The 18,366-nt window shown below is 32.9% G+C and overlaps 1 pseudogene; it reads left to right on the top strand.

Moving 5' to 3' along the window:
* Positions 1–9,661: 9,661 nt before the first annotated feature.
* LOC129004541 (U4 spliceosomal RNA) lies at positions 9,662–9,785 on the top strand (annotated as a pseudogene).
* The last annotated feature ends 8,581 nt before the right edge of the window (positions 9,786–18,366 follow it).

The following is an 18,366-nucleotide window of genomic DNA, read 5'->3' as shown; positions in this document are numbered from 1 at the left end:
ATTTTTTGCACCAACAGAATAAACACACATAGGAAACCGTTATTACGTATTTTTTTGAAATAACGTAAAACTATAACCCAATACGAACGGCATAAAAAACGCATTTTAATTAAAATAGTTATATACCATTAAAAAACCAGACCAAGAATATACATTTGTCAAAAGCATATCAAATTACAGAAAACCCATAAAAAGGTCTTTTAGATCTCAGATTAGTAAAGATACATGTAAGACTAAATTTGTACGTGGAAATGTACCCTTTGTCTTTCTCTGTTAAACGCATTTGGGATATTTAGAAGGCAAGATGGAACATTACCACACCATTTGTAGGGAAGACAATCCACTTAGTAGATTATGTTAGTCCTCATCTTCATGATAAGACTAGCGGAATCTTCTGAAGAATATCATCTTGGATATCATTTCCTACTTTCAGCAATATTACTATTATAGTATATTCTAGTATAGTAATATTGGTTAAAGTAGTCTTCTGGAAAAACATATTGCAAACAGGCTATTTTTTAGTTTCTTTTACATAATATGTATTTTTTTTACTGTATGAATATAATTAATTTATATAGTAAAGTATGGACATCATAAGCACGAATATTTCCATTTAATAACAAATATTTGGACATTGGTTAATAAAAATAATCTACGGCAATTATTGCCATGGGTGTTTTTATATGTTTTACATTATTACACTGTAAGGTCACTCAAAGATAAATTCTAGTTCACGGACAAGAAATGTTATCCTTAGTTAAGTATTCAAATCTTGTATGAGATTTCAAAATGAATAATGAATAAAATGTCATAAATATGCATGCTCTTTCGGGGATCCTAAGCTATTTTCTCTTGACTCAAGAATAATAATTTAGTTTTATTTTCGTTTTATTTTAGTTTATTTTAGCAAATTTCCCTGTAGGAAAGAAGCCTTTCCGTATGAGGCACGGAAATGCATAGACCTGGGACCGATTTACTTGTACATGTTAATGCCCCTAAATGCCAAAAACACTATTTGTTCAAATTTTTTGGTGTCTGTAAACACGATAGCTAGAGTAGTTTTAGTCCGATTACAATTATTTGGAATGAATGTATCGATCTGAATATACTTGTTTGAGTTTGTGATTCGGCAAGATCAAAAATTGGGGTGTTATAGGGTTTTAATTTTTATTTCGAAAATTGGGGTTTTAAATTGTTAAGGGTTAAAATATGGAAAATTTTAGCTTCAATTACGGTAATCGCTTAGGGCTGACAAAAACAAACAATTCTGTACATTGAAGCCTTATTGTACAATTAATTAATATAGGTTTAAATTACCTGTTTTCTGTCAAAACGATCAGTTTAGTAGTATGATGACTACAGCTGTTTCGTGCTTAAAAATAGCACATCTTCAGGTCCAGAATGTCTTGCTAATCCCTCATGTAGAGTTCATCAAAAATATAAACAAATAAATAAACGGGACACACATACGGATATGACACACACGAAAATACATTTAATTCGTGTATTTATTCGTGTGTGTCATATCCGTATGTGTGTCCCGTTTATTTATTTGTTTACATTTTTGACGAACTCTACATGAGGGATTAGCAAGACATTCTGGACCTGAAGATGTGCTATTTTTAAGCACGAAACAGCTGTAGTCATCATACTACTAAACTGATCGTTTTGACAGAAAACAGGTAATTTAAACCTATATTAGTTTATTCAGACGATCTAGAGGCCATTCCATCATACAATTAAATGTTACAGATAAAATAAAAAAACTGTCATATATCGCTTTTTTCATGGATTTTGCTCAAATTTGGCTAATCTATTAATTTTATAAGAGATACTATTGACATTTGATAAAAAAAATACTGTATCCCTTCCTCGTAGCAGTAAGTCTAAGTGGTCTTTATATATAGTTTTATACAAGTAGGGAATAAATATGACTAGTTTAAGGAAACTCAGTATTTTCGTACAAATAATCAGACAAAATGAAATTTGCTTAGGCTGCAGGTTTGCTGTTGCGGTGATTTTTATAATTTCCATTTTAATTTAAAAGAAACCTTTAAGGTTTTTATTTACAAACACAGGAAAAAACTTATGGATATTATCGGTAAGGAAACTGACTTGTGAAGCCTATTAACAACGTAACAAATGAAGAAAATGCTGTAATTGAAATGCTGCAAATGATGTAATTTGTTCTTAAGTCCAGGGTTCCTATCACGCCAAGATTGGGGTTCCTCTTTCAGCTGTGATTCTGCTCATCTAAAAAAAAAAAAAAAAAAAAAACAACGAAAACAAGATTGAACTTTAGAAGGAAAATAATCGTCCTCAGGTGAACATCCACAGGATAATAATTTGGAACAATTATAGGTAATTTTTTCTCAACAAAAACATTGTTGATCTCATTTGATTGCTCGTTTTAGCTGAAGAAAATACATTTTTAAGTTGGCAAACAGAAATTTAATATTTTCATTAACAAAAACAAATATTTTATTTTGGTAGCTTGTTCTTCAAACCCTATTTAGAAAGTCATTTAAAAGATTCTGGTTTCCATGAATAAGATTGTTATTAAAATGCATCTGTGTTTACTAAACAGGAATAAAACAAGTTAAGAGAGAAAGGTTTGTAAGAAAATACATCGTTCCAATACTATAGTGGTGGGAGAATATTCACTTAATGTAATCACATTAAGTGAATATTCTCCCAACTTAAAAATGTATTTTCTTAATGTGATTACATTAAGTGAATATTCTCCCACCACTATAGTATTGGAACGATGTATTTTCTTACAAACCTTTCTCTCTTAACTTGTTTTAGTCCTGTTTAGTAAACACAGATGCATTTTAATAACAATCTTATTCATGGAAACCAGAATCTTTTAAATGACTTTCTAAATAGGGTTTGAAGAACAAGCTACCAAAATAAAATATTTGTTTTTGTTAATGAAAATATTAAATTTCTGTTTGCCAACTTAAAAATGTATTTTCTTCAGCTAAAACGAGCAATCAAATGAGATCAACAATGTTTTTGTTGAGAAAAAATTACCTATAATTGTTCCAAATTATTATCCTGTGGATGTTCACCTGAGGACGATTATTTTCCTTCTAAAGTTCTATCTTGTTTTCGTTGTTTTTTTTTTTTTTTTTTTTTTTTAGATGAGCAGAATCACAGCTGAAAGAGGAACCCAAATCTTGGCGTGATAGGAACCCTGGACTTAAGAACAAATTTCCCAAGCTCTCAAGAAGGTTCCACCCGCCGGCTGGTTATATTTTTCACATGTTATTTTAGCTTTAAAATAGTTATAAGTTAATATAACCACATCCAATGCAAGCTCTGATATGTTAAGAGCCCAAAAAGCACACAATCATTGAAAACAAATTAGAATTAGAGTGTTGAGAGCTTATATTGTAGAGTCATGCTTAGAAACATTAGCATGTTTAGCCGCCATCTTGAATTGACCTGGTAGAACCCTCTTAACCGAGTCTAGTTACTGTATAAGCCATGAAACTATCCATTTTATAATACCTCAACCCAACTACAGTCAGAGTTAATATTTTAATATTTTACTTCCGGCCGGATTAAGTTAAAACTATAGCCAAGTATGGAGGGTCGCAGCCATGTAACATGCTCTAACAAACTAAATGTTCCATTTTCACGAGCTAGAAATCCATGTTCATTAAAGGAAAAAGTAAAATGATTGTCTGAGTATACAAAAAGGAAAGATCATTCCTAATAAACAATAAGGAAGTAACGTTAAAAAATATATAAAAATCTGAATTTTTAACTTGATTTCAATTCTGTTTTTAACGAATTTACATAATTCTGAACGTAAGAGGATTTGTATAAAAGCTTGCAAACAGTAATTAATGTGATTGTGTGATTCTCCAGTACTGTAGTACAAAAGATACACGTGTGCAATAGTCTGTTGTTATGGACAATTTGATCCATGTTTCTGTCATAATCTGTAATCGCTTTGTAAGAGATTACTTTGGATGGGCATCATTACATGAATTAACTTTGTTTTCACGAGTAAAATTTTTATGTTAAATTTTCAGATGCTAAATGACCAAAATTGTTCCATATTTTATTCTTCTTATTCAATACATACATTTAATACATATTATTCATACAATAAGGATACAATTAATTACTAATGGGACCCATTGAATTTGAAACTCTCAAATTTAAATTGATTGTTAGGTTTGGTAAGCTCAAAACTTAACACAGAATGGTATTAATTTTATTACAAGGGCGTAAAGGGGCTCTTTTCAACAAAAGTAAAATGAGTGAGGGGTTGAAAAAACACTTTTGGCCCTTCTGATGACTGATCAGTGTGTTCTTGAGTGGGCAGTAGCAGTCCGCCATATTGGATTGATGTCCTATCTTTTGAACCATATAGCGCCGTTATTTTTTAACATAGAGTTACGTTGTTATATTTGTTTGTAAAATTACATCTCTAAAAAGGATATTATTTTTTATATCTTTGTTTGATCCGCTCAACTGGCAGACCTGAGACCGCATACCTAATTGTTTTAATAAGTAAAACAATTTAAACACGAAATATTTTGAGAAGATAACGGTTTTAGAAAGAACTTAAACATACATTAATGTTTATAATTTACACCTAAAAAAGAATAAATGAAATTAGAATTTTGACGGTATATTATGCAAAATAATGTTTTTATGTTGTACAACCTAATAAAGCCAAAACAAGTCTTACCTCAATTTCTTTCTTTCTAGCACTGTGTTTGTGACGCCTAACGCCTACTCCAGGAAAACGAAAGCACCGATCAAGATTAAATTATTTGTCCTGTTCTTATTAGATTGCTGGATGTTAGATCTTTAACAGCAGATAGATTATTCAATTAATGTATATCTAATCCATCATGTTAAATTTACTTATTTGACAAAGCTGGTATTGTAAAAAAACACTAAGGATTCAAGTTTAGACCTGATACTATATCTTGCAAAATAAAACAAATATGTTAAGTTCATATTACTTGATTGGTTATTTTAGAACATTTGGATTATGTGATAAATCTTATTAGTTCAGCACATTGCTTATCACGTTGTTTTGAATAAATCAATATTAATTTATTCATATTTATAACCCTTGTGGATTAAACTTAATAACACTACCACAAGTATTTTAATGAACTGCAAAATCGTTTGAAATTACACCGAGATTAGATGAATATTTTTAATCTGGCTTCTGTTATGTTTGCATTTTTTATTCTTTAAATCTTCATGAACATATTATTTTTGCTTTATTTCGTTGTATTATTTAAACGTGACGTAACTCATAAAACTGTTGATACTTCAATTGTTTTTACCTTTTATTATTTTAACTAATTAAGGTTTCAAAATAAAATTCCTTTCAAACCGTGGTGTCCAGATTTAAACATGGCACAGTTACAATTGTAAGGCACCGATAACCACTATAATCAAATTAAAATAACTATATTATATTCCACTTTCAAGTGCAATACGGGGGATACTGTAGTGGCCAAGTATGTGTTAATGGATATTGCACATAATGAGCCACTTAATAATTACTTATTATTATTTAAAATTTTACAACTTATTACTTAATTATTTGATATGTATTACCATAGACAAAGAGAATTAAATGCTTTTTTTCTATGATATTACCTTCTGTATCCAATAGTCAATGACCTTAGATTTGTTTACTAACAAAACATATGAAAGTAAGACTTAACTGTTTTTTACGGTAGATTTCGAGACCCACATGATTAACCTAAGTAGGCCTAATCTTGCCCCGTTGCGAAGCACGGGCAGAACATCTAGTTTTTTTTTATTATTAAAATGGCTGCCATTTTGAAACCAAATAATCTTTTGTAAGAATTATTTTTTCATCAACACATTATGATTTTATCAAATTGTATACCAAGTTTCATATAGATATATTTAATAGTTTTTGAGATATACATCAAAAACCCCAAAACACAAAATAACGGGTATCTTGCTAACAAGGAATTTTTGGGGGAAATGTTACCTATTTGTGATTTTTGTTGTATTTTGATAAACCTATTGCTTAATGGTTTGTACTTACTTACGGGACACCCTGTATATGTATAGCTGTAAAATAAAAATACCCCCGCCGCAGCAAACCTGCCAACTAAGCGAATTTCCATTCGTCTGAATAGATTTTCAATTAAATCTATTTAAATAACATTAGGTTTAATGAGTACCTAAGTTTGCTGCTACAAGGAAACTAATGAAGTGTATTTTTTAGTAAAATATTAATAGCTTAGTATAAAATTAATAAATTTCAAAATTTGCCAAGTTTGATCAAAATATATCCATAAACAAGCAAACTAAGTTACATTTTACAATATTCTCCATAAGAATGACATGGGAATTTTAAATTTACAATTTTTGGATTTTTCTCTATTACCAATAACTGTACAAAAACACTTTGATATACTATTTTTTTTTTCTTTAAAAAGGTCTAGAGAGAAATTGGGAAATTTTGTGTTTTGAGGGTCAAAAATGAGAAAACCCATTTTTTTACCCTATAAAAGCCCCCTTAAAACCCCGTTCCCATGGTTCGATCATGCTGGTTCGCGAGCTCATTCAAGTTTATCCCGCCTTACACCTTTAAACGAAATTTCATCAAAATCGGACAAAAATTACTCAAGTTATCACGGACGTATATATAAATTCGAACGAATGGTGTTTTTGGCCTCTGGGGACATCAAAACGAAAAAGTAAATCGGTCCCGGGCCTAGGTCTTACCGGGCCACCTACGGTAATAGCTACTTCCCTATATGGAAATTCGCTAATATGAGATATATGATGAGTAAGTATACGTTATAATGATAAAATTTAACTTGCTTTGATTCGCAGAGTTTAGTAATCTGAACTCAAACCAATATGTTGTAGGATAGTTTGGGCCAAACTTCAATCACTGAACAAACAGTTAAATCTTTTCCACACGCGTGGTTACTCGGGAAATAAATGTATGCAAATTTGAGCGAGTACTTCGTGCCTATGCATACATTCGTTCAAAATAATTTTAATGTAGGAATGTAGTTGTGGCTTTGGTCATGGAAATCCCTTTTTTTAAAGCTGAATGAGTCAACATTCAACAAAACTAAAGGCAATTTATTAGTCTGCTGTTTCTTCAGGTTTGTTTTAAATAGCAGTAGCATTGTAGCATAACTTCCTCATTGGCATTTCACATGTTAGCACTCTGTGTGAACATAATAAACAAAACACATGCTATAATAGCCTACTGTAAACATTTACAACGCGATTATAGGCTACTTAAATGTGTTACAATCTTGTTTGTTTTTGACCCGGCAATGGTCATCCGTCCCAATCGGAGAACATAACAAAAAAATGTATGCCGTATTGCATATAATATTAACATTATCAAGAAGATTGTTTGAGCTGTTAGGGAGAAAAATTGAGCAAGCTAAACCTAACTTTTACAACGTATTATATGATTTATATGTACACACATTAAAAATGGGAAGTTTACAAGAGATGTTATGATGATATTTTGTTCTTAAGTTAGATGTTTTGTGAAATAATTGTTAAATCTTAAACGGAATTTATTTAGTAATACTAATTTCATAACACTTTATTTTCAAGTTTTGAATGTTCTTTCTTTACTATTTGAAACACTGTCATGCCGTTTTATTATTTGTGTACTAATGTGAAAAATACTTTTACAGGTAATCCTCAATTAATTATGAGCTATTCTAGTGGTAGGAGCGTTGTACTTCTGTCATGGAGGGCAGGGTTCGAATCCCACTAATCACTAATAGCTTATAGTTTTGAGGAAAACTTTCACTATATTGGAGAAATCCACCGAGGCTCCAAGCTCACTAAAAGCCATGTGATAATTTAATTGAATTATATCAATTATGATAATAGTCTATTAGATGGGTAAATCAAGTTGGTTACTGATCTAATAGATCAAAGGTATCGATGCAATTGGTTTTGATAATATTATTATTGTTACAATTAATTATTGTGTATTGTGTCAAAGCGTTGTAGATAATCAAAACTATGAAATAGAATATGTAAGCTATCTACTTTAGTTTATTAAAACAGTCATTAAGGAAGGCTGTGAAAAAAATCATAAATACTTCAATATCATATAAACAACTTTAAAGTGATTGATTTGGTAAGGGGTTTATGATTTCCAGCTTTAGAAGTTTGGTTTAAGTACATTATGGTTTAAAAATGTATACCCGTAATACATCTTTAGGCTTTATGGTTAATAAGTTTTCTATGATGTTTGTTCAAAACTAGGTCAAATATAGTTCAAATTTACTTTATTTCATTTATCCTCCTATACATTCTCAACCAATACTTTATTTTTAAATTCTATTTTATTCATTATATACTGTAAACAGGGTTTCCATTTCATTACAAATTTTAAATTTAACTATGAAATTTATATTCAATTCCAAGTATTGGTTTATTATCCATCTTGGCTCTTGGGATAAAGATTGCTTCTTGAGAACTTCCGGTTATTTCTCGTTAATCCAAGATGAGTTTGTTACGATAATCATTCCTGGGAAATTTCTCTCAGGAGCCAAGGCAAAGTAAGTTTGGCTTTCTAATTTGTAAATATAACTCAATACAGTAATCTATTTTAAATAATAATCCCACCTACAACACTAAAGAACATGAACCTCAATAAGGACTTGAAATTATATTGAAATGTCAATACTATTCGTATCATATTTCCAATTTCCCAACAGTTTATACTTTCAAGAGTTTTCAGTTTAATTCATTACTTATTTTTTAGATATTGGAGAGAAAATTTTAATTTTCCACCATTATAAATTGATAGCATTGACAAATCTGATACGTACTTTTTACAAAATGTCTGTCCTATCTGTCACTACTTATGCACTAAATTTGAAGTCAATGGGATTCTAAAGTTATGGATACATTTGTGAAAATCATAATATACAGACGGACAGAAAACTTGCCATTTTGTACCCGAACAAGCATGGTGGGACTATGGGAACAGGGTTTCATGGAGTAAGAATTTATTTTTCCCATTTTTGACCCCCAAACAAAACATTAATGTTTGCAATTTCTTTCTAAACTTTGTTGTTTAAAGTTTTTGGAAAACATAAAATAAAGTATATTTAAGTATTGTTGTACGCCAATTGGTTACGGAGAAAATTGAAAAAAATTTAAATTTAAAATGTCCATGTTATTTTTATGGAGAATGTTAACAAACTGTTATAGTTTGCTTGTTTTAAGGATGTATTTTGATAAAATTTGACATTAGTATAAATTAATAGTGAGTAATAACATTTGGATTAAAACACACTTTATTACCTTCACTGTAGCAGAAAACCTAAGAACTCATTTGAATCTACTGTATATTAATAGGCAAGCATGTTTCTTTAAAACCTTTTTCCTCAGCTTGAGTGCATCGCAGGGAGAACTGTGCATACTGCCGGAAAGATATTTTCCTGTAGATGTGCAGAATCTCTTCATAAATCAAAAATGGCTCAAAAATAGCACAAAAGATTAGTTTAAAATATAAAAAAATAACATGGACCTTATGGGTTGCCATGATGGTGACAAAATAACAATGCAATATAAATAAAACATTAAAAAATGGAAGAAATTCCAATTACATGTTTTATTTATAGCGTAGGGTGAAAAAGAGAACTTTGTGCAGTGGCAATATCGTAACCAATGAAGTTCAACTGAGGTGCGATTATTGCTAATTGAAAACTTTAACCAAAAAGAGAACTCTGTACATTACATATTTTTGTTCAAGTTTTCGACCTCTGGATGACCTCTAGTTATATATATTTAATACACAGTTGTAACACTGTTTTCTCAGTAATTACTGAACCGATCCACAAGATCTATGTGTCAAATTAAAGGGGATAATGCATAGATTTGCCGAACTTCATTAGAATTAACGTTCTTTCTAAGGGTTAAGACCTACAGCCCTTCAAAGGTTGAGTCAATACAATTCTTATTGAAGAATATAATACACAGTTTATAAATTATTCGTCAGCTGTTTAATTTTTGTCAGACATTTGTTATTATTTTTATAACCTCACTTTCAGTATGTAATTATTAATCTAGGAGTTTCTGTTTATTAACACACAATTTTGATCAAGGAAAGTGTATTTTTGTACATTATTTGTATGTTTTGGTGTAAATTTTGTATTTTTGAAATGTTTTAGTTTTCCTGCAAAGTGATCTGAAGGAAATTGGTAATTGAGTTTAAGTTTGAGTATGGAATGTGAAATAATACCCATAGTAGGAGACGGAAACTTATTGTTTTGATCAATATAATTTATTGTTCTATAGCCACCAGAACAATCATGGGGAAATCTGCTTGCAAGTTGTACAGATAATTGCTAATGAGTGGGAAACATTTTATCGTAGTGATTAATCTTACTCAAGATCAATGTTTGACGTTCAGCAGTACCAAATTTTACCTTCTCGAGATGGCGAGTACGCTGGGATAAGTGGAACTACAATTTATCAGTGAACTATACCCTATTTTTCATTCGAGTACACAGGGAAGATGCTTGTGAAACTGTGACTTACGATTTCGGATCTGGCGAAGAAGTATGTGACTTGATGTTTAACGGCAATGTTGACTCGGGTCAATATAGCGTTAATACTTTATCATTTAACCCCAAGGTGTGAAAAGTACAAAAAGAAAAAGAAAAGGTAATCATTAACCGGGCGTAAGAGACATACAGAACGAAAAAAAACACGTAGAGAACCATCGAACTAAAAAGGTAAAGAGCAGTGATGGTGTTAAATGTGCTCTGAAAGTCCCTAAAAATACACCAACCAATTGGGGTCGTTAAATTGGATTTTTCACTACTGCAAATCTATGAATTTCTAGTCAGAACAGACTAAAAAGGACACAAATATATTCTCCTTTGTTGTCACAAGGGGAAGGTAAAATGAGCTCCTTATCAACATTTTGAGCTTATGGATAATCTTATCAACAGGGCTACAGAGACTATAAAAAAGTATTAAGGGTCAAAAGAAACAAAAAAACTAATAATATCATACAAATCTGCATTTGAAATGGCGAGTTCTAAGTCTCACTTGAATCAACATCTTTCTGGTAGTGTTAGTCTATAAATCGGATTGGACCGTTAATACCCTCTAACATTGAACAAAGTATAGGCCTACCCAACTTGATATATACGATGTAAACACAGCTGTTACACACAGAATGGGTCATAGATTCGTGAAATGCGACCGACTGCTGATGCGTGATTTACATGCAAGTGACTATCTTTATTCCTTAACAACAAAATGTAATGAAAAAAACAACGAATACAGGAATATACTTGAACAAATTATCTCCTTAGCATAAGTAGCTGCTTATTAGGTTATCATCATTGCGCAGTTCGTATACTATTTATTTTTCAAACGAAACTCGAATTAATATAGGCCTAAAACATTTATTTGGTTAAATTAATATATCTATAAAATACATATATAAAATCGGTTTGATTAACATAAAATAGTTTACACAGGCAAACTAGCTGTTCTATTTCATATAAAAAATTAAGCAGCCCCTAAATAAAATACAAAGATAAACAGTATTTGTTAATTATTATGTGTTTTATTGCTGAGAATATTCCCGTGGCGGAGCACGGGCGGTTAACTAGTGTTATTTAAGGGAATGTTTTAGTGGTAATCCAACCAGGTAAATTAATGGAAATCGCTTGGTCTGAAGATTTTCTGCCACGGGAGTATTTTATTTTCTCTTAACTTATGAAGATGTTAAATCATTGGTTATACTACATTGTCAGTTTTCAAGAACTTAATTTAAAATTCTACACGTTTTTGATGTTTTGTAACACAAGTAAGGCTACTAGCTTACAATATTATACTTTTTAAAGATTTGAAACAGGGCCCAGCTGTTTCTGAAGAATGATCCGGGCTAATGTAACAGCTGATCTTAGTCAGTAACAAAGTTACACGGATCATCTGACTCCATTCTACACTCATCCTTCACTCATATTGGGTTAAAATACGCAACTAGGAGGTGTCCCCATCTCACCATTATTGATAATTAATTGATAATAATAACAAATTTAGTAGTAAGCAATACTAACAAAGATAATACCTACTTTCGACCGAAGACAACAATGTTCTAAATATCGCAAACCCTCAAAAACAAACGAGAGAGCTGAAAAGAAGACAGTATTTGGCCGAAAGGCTGGATGATTAGTTGTCATTGTTGTATCTTGAAGTATCTGTCTAATCCTCAACTCTCCAACGAGACTTCAACTACAGACAGTATCTGAAGTTGCTTGGCTGCTGATTCATTATTTGAGAAGAGTAACAAAAAAACAAAAGGTCAAAAAACTTATGTTAAGTATGTTTAGAATCTTGAAATAATTAGCAAAAATAGTAAAATATTTCACAAACAGATTAGTAAGCTTATTTATTCATTCCAAAGACTTAGCTGAATCTTCAAACAATTAAAATAAATTCATTCAAAATATTAACATGTGGTAAAACAAAATACAGTAATTTAGAAAAAAATAAAAGTCAGATCAAAAGGATAAGTGAAAACATTACAACAGTTCAAAATAATGTAGAAATCGTCTATATACTTAATACAATATGGGTTTTCTCTGTGACATCCCTTTTACAGACATAGAAAATTAATAAATTTAATTTTACAGAAAATTAGGTATCTATCAAATTACCATTTATCCCTATGCTAGATGATAAGCTTTAAAATGTCATCTCAATCCAAAAAATTGGTTGTAATACTCAAACAAAAATTTTGTAATACTCAACCAATTTTTTGGAATTTTTTCTTCAGTTTTAATTTTTAAGGAAAAACGGTACTTATTGTAATATTACTCGTTATGCTGTTGAGACAAATTTTCAAGCCTTTCAAACTGAGCAATTTTCACCACCCCTTATAATAGTTTTATTCCATTACATTTTCAAACTAAGTTACCACTCAGTTATAATATTTAAAACAAAAAAATATGAAAATCTGATAATTATCTTTTTTTACTTAAGTGTATGTTAAGTTTATTTTACATTGTTTACGTGTCTTGGAAGGGAATATTTCAGACACTGATGGTCTAGCTTTTGTAACTGCGTAGCTAAGGGGCAACTTAAAGGGGTGAAGAGTTGCAAATGTAAGTTAATAAATAATTCAAAATTTGGAATAAAGTCAAAAACACTACTATTTGGTTTCTCGATCAGTTTAATTGTTTCAACAATTCTCTGGAGACAAACAAGAAGCTCAAGAGGGTACTGCTTATAGGCGACTCACATCTTCGTCATGCCAGTAAGAAATGTGTTGACCGAGGTGCAATCTTAGAGTGTTGGCCTGGTGCAAAAATTGGACACATCAAGGAAAAATTGTTGACCTTTGTAAACTTAGACTTAAGCGTAGTTTATATTCATGTAGGATGTAACAACCTTAGGAGAGGCTACAGGGGAGGTCCAGGGTACAATGGAGGGCACGGAAAGCGAGAAGTCCTTCACAGCATGGCGGATCTGTTGTATAATGCCAAGACAAATTTTCAAAATTCTAAAATTGTTTTGAACAGCGTCCTAATTAGGCAAGACATTGGCTATAGAGCTCTCCACGACTTCAACTATCAGTTGGAGCTAATGTGCAATAACTTTGACGTTGAATTCGTGGAAGTTAATACTTGTGTTGGCAGGAGAGACCTCGCCCGAGACGGTACTCATTTGAACCGTAGAGGCACCTCACGACTCGGATCACTGATTTTAGAAGTGGCTTCGCGGTATCTGGATCAGCCAGCTCCGCAGTCTCTCTCGCATGACCATGGTAGAGTCGCGTCTGTTGCTCCTGCTCCTGCTCCTGGTGAGGTGACTGGGGTCGAGGCTGTTGGCGGTCATCATGGTGGCTCCAGCCAACATGGAGACCCGCCCTCGCCGAGGCTTTCGGGAAACTTGCTAGGAGGGGGGGCACCAGAGAACTCAAAGTCGCTCATTTAAACATGCGCTCTCTGAATACGGGGTTTTCAGAGATGTGCTCACTGGTGCGTGACTTTGACTTCGATGTTTTTGGAGTGTCAGAGACGTGGCTGTGCCCTGGAACACCAACAGAAGACTTCTCTATGCCTGGGTATCAGTTGTTGCGAGCTGATCGTAACACAAATGTAGAATGTGAAGAAGATCAAGGAGGTGGGGGTGTTGCCATCTATATCAAAGATGGTATACACTTTGAAAGTCACAGCTTTGAAGATAGTTTGAGTCCTGGCATAGAGGCACTTTGTATCATTTTGAAAATGAGTGGTGAGAGACTCGGGCTATGTGTGGCCTATCGACCGCCCAATGTGAGGCAGTCTTGCCTTGCTTCCTTGTTTCACTCTTTGTTTGTGGATCTTGCAGTCGAAGTGAACAATGTCATTTGTTTAGGGGACTTGAACGTTGATCTCATGTCGAAAAATAGTAACGAATATCAATATTACAGCCGACTCTTGAAAGAAGCATGTGCTGTACAACTAATTAATGAGCCAACGAGAGTAACAGCAACTTCAGCCACCTTGTTAGACCATATCATTGTGGACAGGTTGACTGAAGTCAAGAGGACCGGCATAGTGGATGCTTCGAGTATAACAGATCACAGAGGCATTAAGGTAACAGATCATAAGTTAATTTATTGCATACTATGTACAAGTAGGAACAAACCTGAAGCCAAGTTAATAAAATATAGAGATTATAGAAATTTCTACATTAATCAAGTTGTAACTGAGATTGCCGCAATGGACTGGAACAGTATTAGGAACAAACAGGAAATAGATATTGTGGAAACATTGATTACGTCTAATATTAGAAAGATATTTGATGACAATGCACCAATAGTGTGCAAAAAAATTACAAAGAGGAAGGCTCCTTGGCGTAATGAAAATATTAAACGGTTGACAAAAGAGAAAAATAGACTGCGAAATCGTTATTGGAAAGATAGATGTGATGAGAATTGGGAAAGGTATAAGGGCGTTAGAAATAGGTTAAATAATATGATCTGGAGTGTGAAAAAGACATATTTTTCTGATAAACTATCGTCCTCAAAAGACCCAAAAGAATTTTGGACGTGCCTCAAAAGGAATGATATAATTGGCTCTAAGAGTAACTCAAGCATTCCACATGATCTGCAAGCTAATGAGATTAACGAATATTTTGTAAACATGGGAGCTGAGACCGATATTGATAAACAGCTTTGGGAATATTTTATGGATAATAAACGAGATGGCATTATAAATACCTTCAATTTTCAATATGTCAGTGAAAAAGAGGTTATGGATGTAATGAATGAGATCAAATCTAAAGCAGTGGGTAGCGATGAAATTTCAATTGAAATGATTAAAACTGTCAGTCCGTATGCGATAAAATCAATTACCCATCTGATAAATCTATCACTAGACAAGGGACAATTTCCTAAGTCCTGGAAAATTAGTATTATCCGACCATTACCCAAACTTACAGCCCCAAGAAAAGTCGAAGACCTAAGGCCAATCTCAATATTACCAGCTATGTCAAAGATATTAGAGAAGATAGCTATTCGCCAAATAGTCAGCTACATAAACACACAAAATATATTACCCAAACTTCAGTCTGGATTTAGACCTAACCATAGCACGTGTACAGCCCTGACGAACTTATTTAGTGATATGATTGACGCCAAAGACAAGGGTAAATATAGTTCTCTAGTTATGCTGGACTATTCAAAGGCATTTGATTCAATGAACCATGAGATGCTATTGGCCAAAATGAAATATTATGGCTTTGACGAAAATATTTTGAAATGGATAAGGTCATACTTAGACTCCAGGCTGCAAGTGACGCAGTTAGAGAGTGAAACATCAACCCCGCTTGTCAAAACCCAAGGAATTCCCCAAGGCAGCTGTCTTGGGCCTGTTCTGTTCAATTTGTACACGGCAGACCTTCCTAGCTGTGTGCAACATTGTACAGTTCATTTGTATGCCGATGACTCACAGCTGCACTTGTCTTATGAGCCATCCCAGATTAGAGCTTCACTCGATCTCATTAACTCTGATCTGAGAAAAATCCTTTTGTGGTCAGAAGCAAATGGGTTGAAACTCAATACTGGCAAGTGTACTGTGATGCATACGGCGCCACAAGACTTGGTGCAGTCCCTCAGCGAGAGAGGAGTGAGTGTTGTGCTCAACGGGGAATCTTTGACTTTGTGTGACAAGTCAAAGACTCTTGGCGTTGTGCTTGATAGCAGCCTCACCTTCTCTGACCATGTCACACATGCTTCGCAGCGCGCGTTAGGAAGGCTGAGAGGGCTGTACAGGTTTAGAAGTCTGCTGCCAGAATCTGCGAAGCTGCGCCTCATGCAGTCACTAGTCCTGTCGGTGTTTACATATTGTCTCCCTGCTTATGGAAACAGCATCTCTGGAGTAGACATGACCCGAATGCAGAAACTGCAAAATTCAGCTATTCGCTTCATATTTTGCCTCAAAAAATTTGAACATGTCTCTCCCTATAGAGCTGTAGCGGGGATGACAACAGTAGACACTGTTTGCAGGATCATGACGTGCTGCATGGTGCACAAGGCTCTTGTCTTACAGGAGCCACAGTACCTTCTTGAGAGGCTCTCTTTCCGGGAGGAGGTCTCTCAGCGCAGTACCCGCCATGGTGGTCTCCAGCTTCACTTTCCAAGAGTGAGGCTTGAGTTTGGGAGACGAAGCTTCTCGTACTTCGGTCCAAAACTGTACAACGACCTCCCCTCTGGCCTCAAAAAGTATTCTTTATCATCATTTAGAGTTAAGATCAAAGAATTGTGCACTGATGGTTAATTATTGTTACTCATATTGTCTTGTTTCTGTTTTGTTATTGCTCTATTTATTTGTTGTTAGTTTTATATTGTTTTTGACGAAAGTTGTTCTGAGAAGCAGTATTTGTACTGAGAAACGCTTAATAAATAAAGGCATTTTTATTTATTTATTTATTTACAAACAATTGAAACCAATTTGCAACTGATGCCTCAATGCGACAATAGTAATTAGGTCAGATGGTAAATGTTTTCATTATTTTTAAAAGCGAAAGTAAACCCAGTGACAAGAGTCCAGGGCTCCTTGATTAATTTCTTTTGTTTCAGACACTTGGAATATTACAACCGCTTTTTGATAACAATAACAGTTTTTGTCTATTTGAAGATCACTGTCTTCTGTCTGAAGAGTTGAAGATAGCTCTTGCTCAACCTCTTGTAGATAGCTGAATTAAATTTGGGATACAAATTTGAAATATAATGTATACTGTAAATTGTTAAGACATTTTTGTTATATTTGTATTTTGTAACACTTTAATTTACTGTGGATGTACGAATTGTTATAAAATAAATTTAACATAAAATTAATTAAAAATGAAAAGATGACATTGTCTCAATTCTGTTGAAAGGATCACAGTGAATCATTCATCATTATCTGTACAGTCAATATTAAACTAGTATTATTTTGTTACTATGGTTTTTTGTACCTAGCAAGTTTATTAAACACAGTTTGAAGAATAAACAGTTTCATTTTGGGCTCTCTGGTTCAATACATGTTAGTGATGGTCAAATCCAGGAATTTCGAATCTCGAATCCTAAAAAATCGAATCTCGAATCTTTGAATCCTGAGTCCCAAAAATAAAAATAGTAAGAAAATCCTAAAAATAATAGATAATGGGCTTATGATGATTAAAACAGCAAGAATGGAATAGGAACCATTTAACACTTAAAACCACCACCACCAATAACCTCTATGGTTAGTGAATGTCACAGTACTGTATATTACGACGTCAATAACCTCTATGATTAGGCAATGTCTCAGTATATGCCTTGTAATTCTATTCTAAAGAATTTAGCAGCAAACCTAGGTGCTCACTAAACCTAATGTTATTTAAATAGGTTTAATTGAAAATCAATTCAGACAAATGGAAATTCGCTTAGTCGGCAGGTTTGCTGCGGCGGGGGTATTGTATAGGCTAGTTACTGTATAACCATTAATAAAAGTGCTACAGTTTTTTGAAAGATAATTCAATTTGTTCATCACAAAGGCAACCAAATACAATTACCGTGTGTTCCGTTGTTTAGGTTTTATAATACCTGGAGTCTGGAGTAATAGCCTACTTGCAATGTAATATAAGATTTTAAAAATGTACAGTGAAAATATTAATTGGATTGGAATATATTAAAATAATAAGTGGATTTGAAAATAATTCAAACTTCTCTTTCTCACTAGCATTTATGAATAAACTAATGGAATGACTTCATATTAAAACATTTCATATGGCTAATAAAATTTATTTAACATAACAAGTTCACAGGTTCATCCGAGAAAATAACAGAAAGGTACAATTACTTTAACAATATAG

Source organism: Macrosteles quadrilineatus, unplaced genomic scaffold (genome assembly GCF_028750875.1).
Source record: "Macrosteles quadrilineatus isolate MER2022 unplaced genomic scaffold, UCM_ALF_1.0 Scaffold_9__3_contigs__length_116548681, whole genome shotgun sequence".
Taxonomy (NCBI): domain Eukaryota; kingdom Metazoa; phylum Arthropoda; class Insecta; order Hemiptera; family Cicadellidae; genus Macrosteles; species Macrosteles quadrilineatus.
This window is presented reverse-complemented; position numbering and strand designations above follow the sequence as displayed.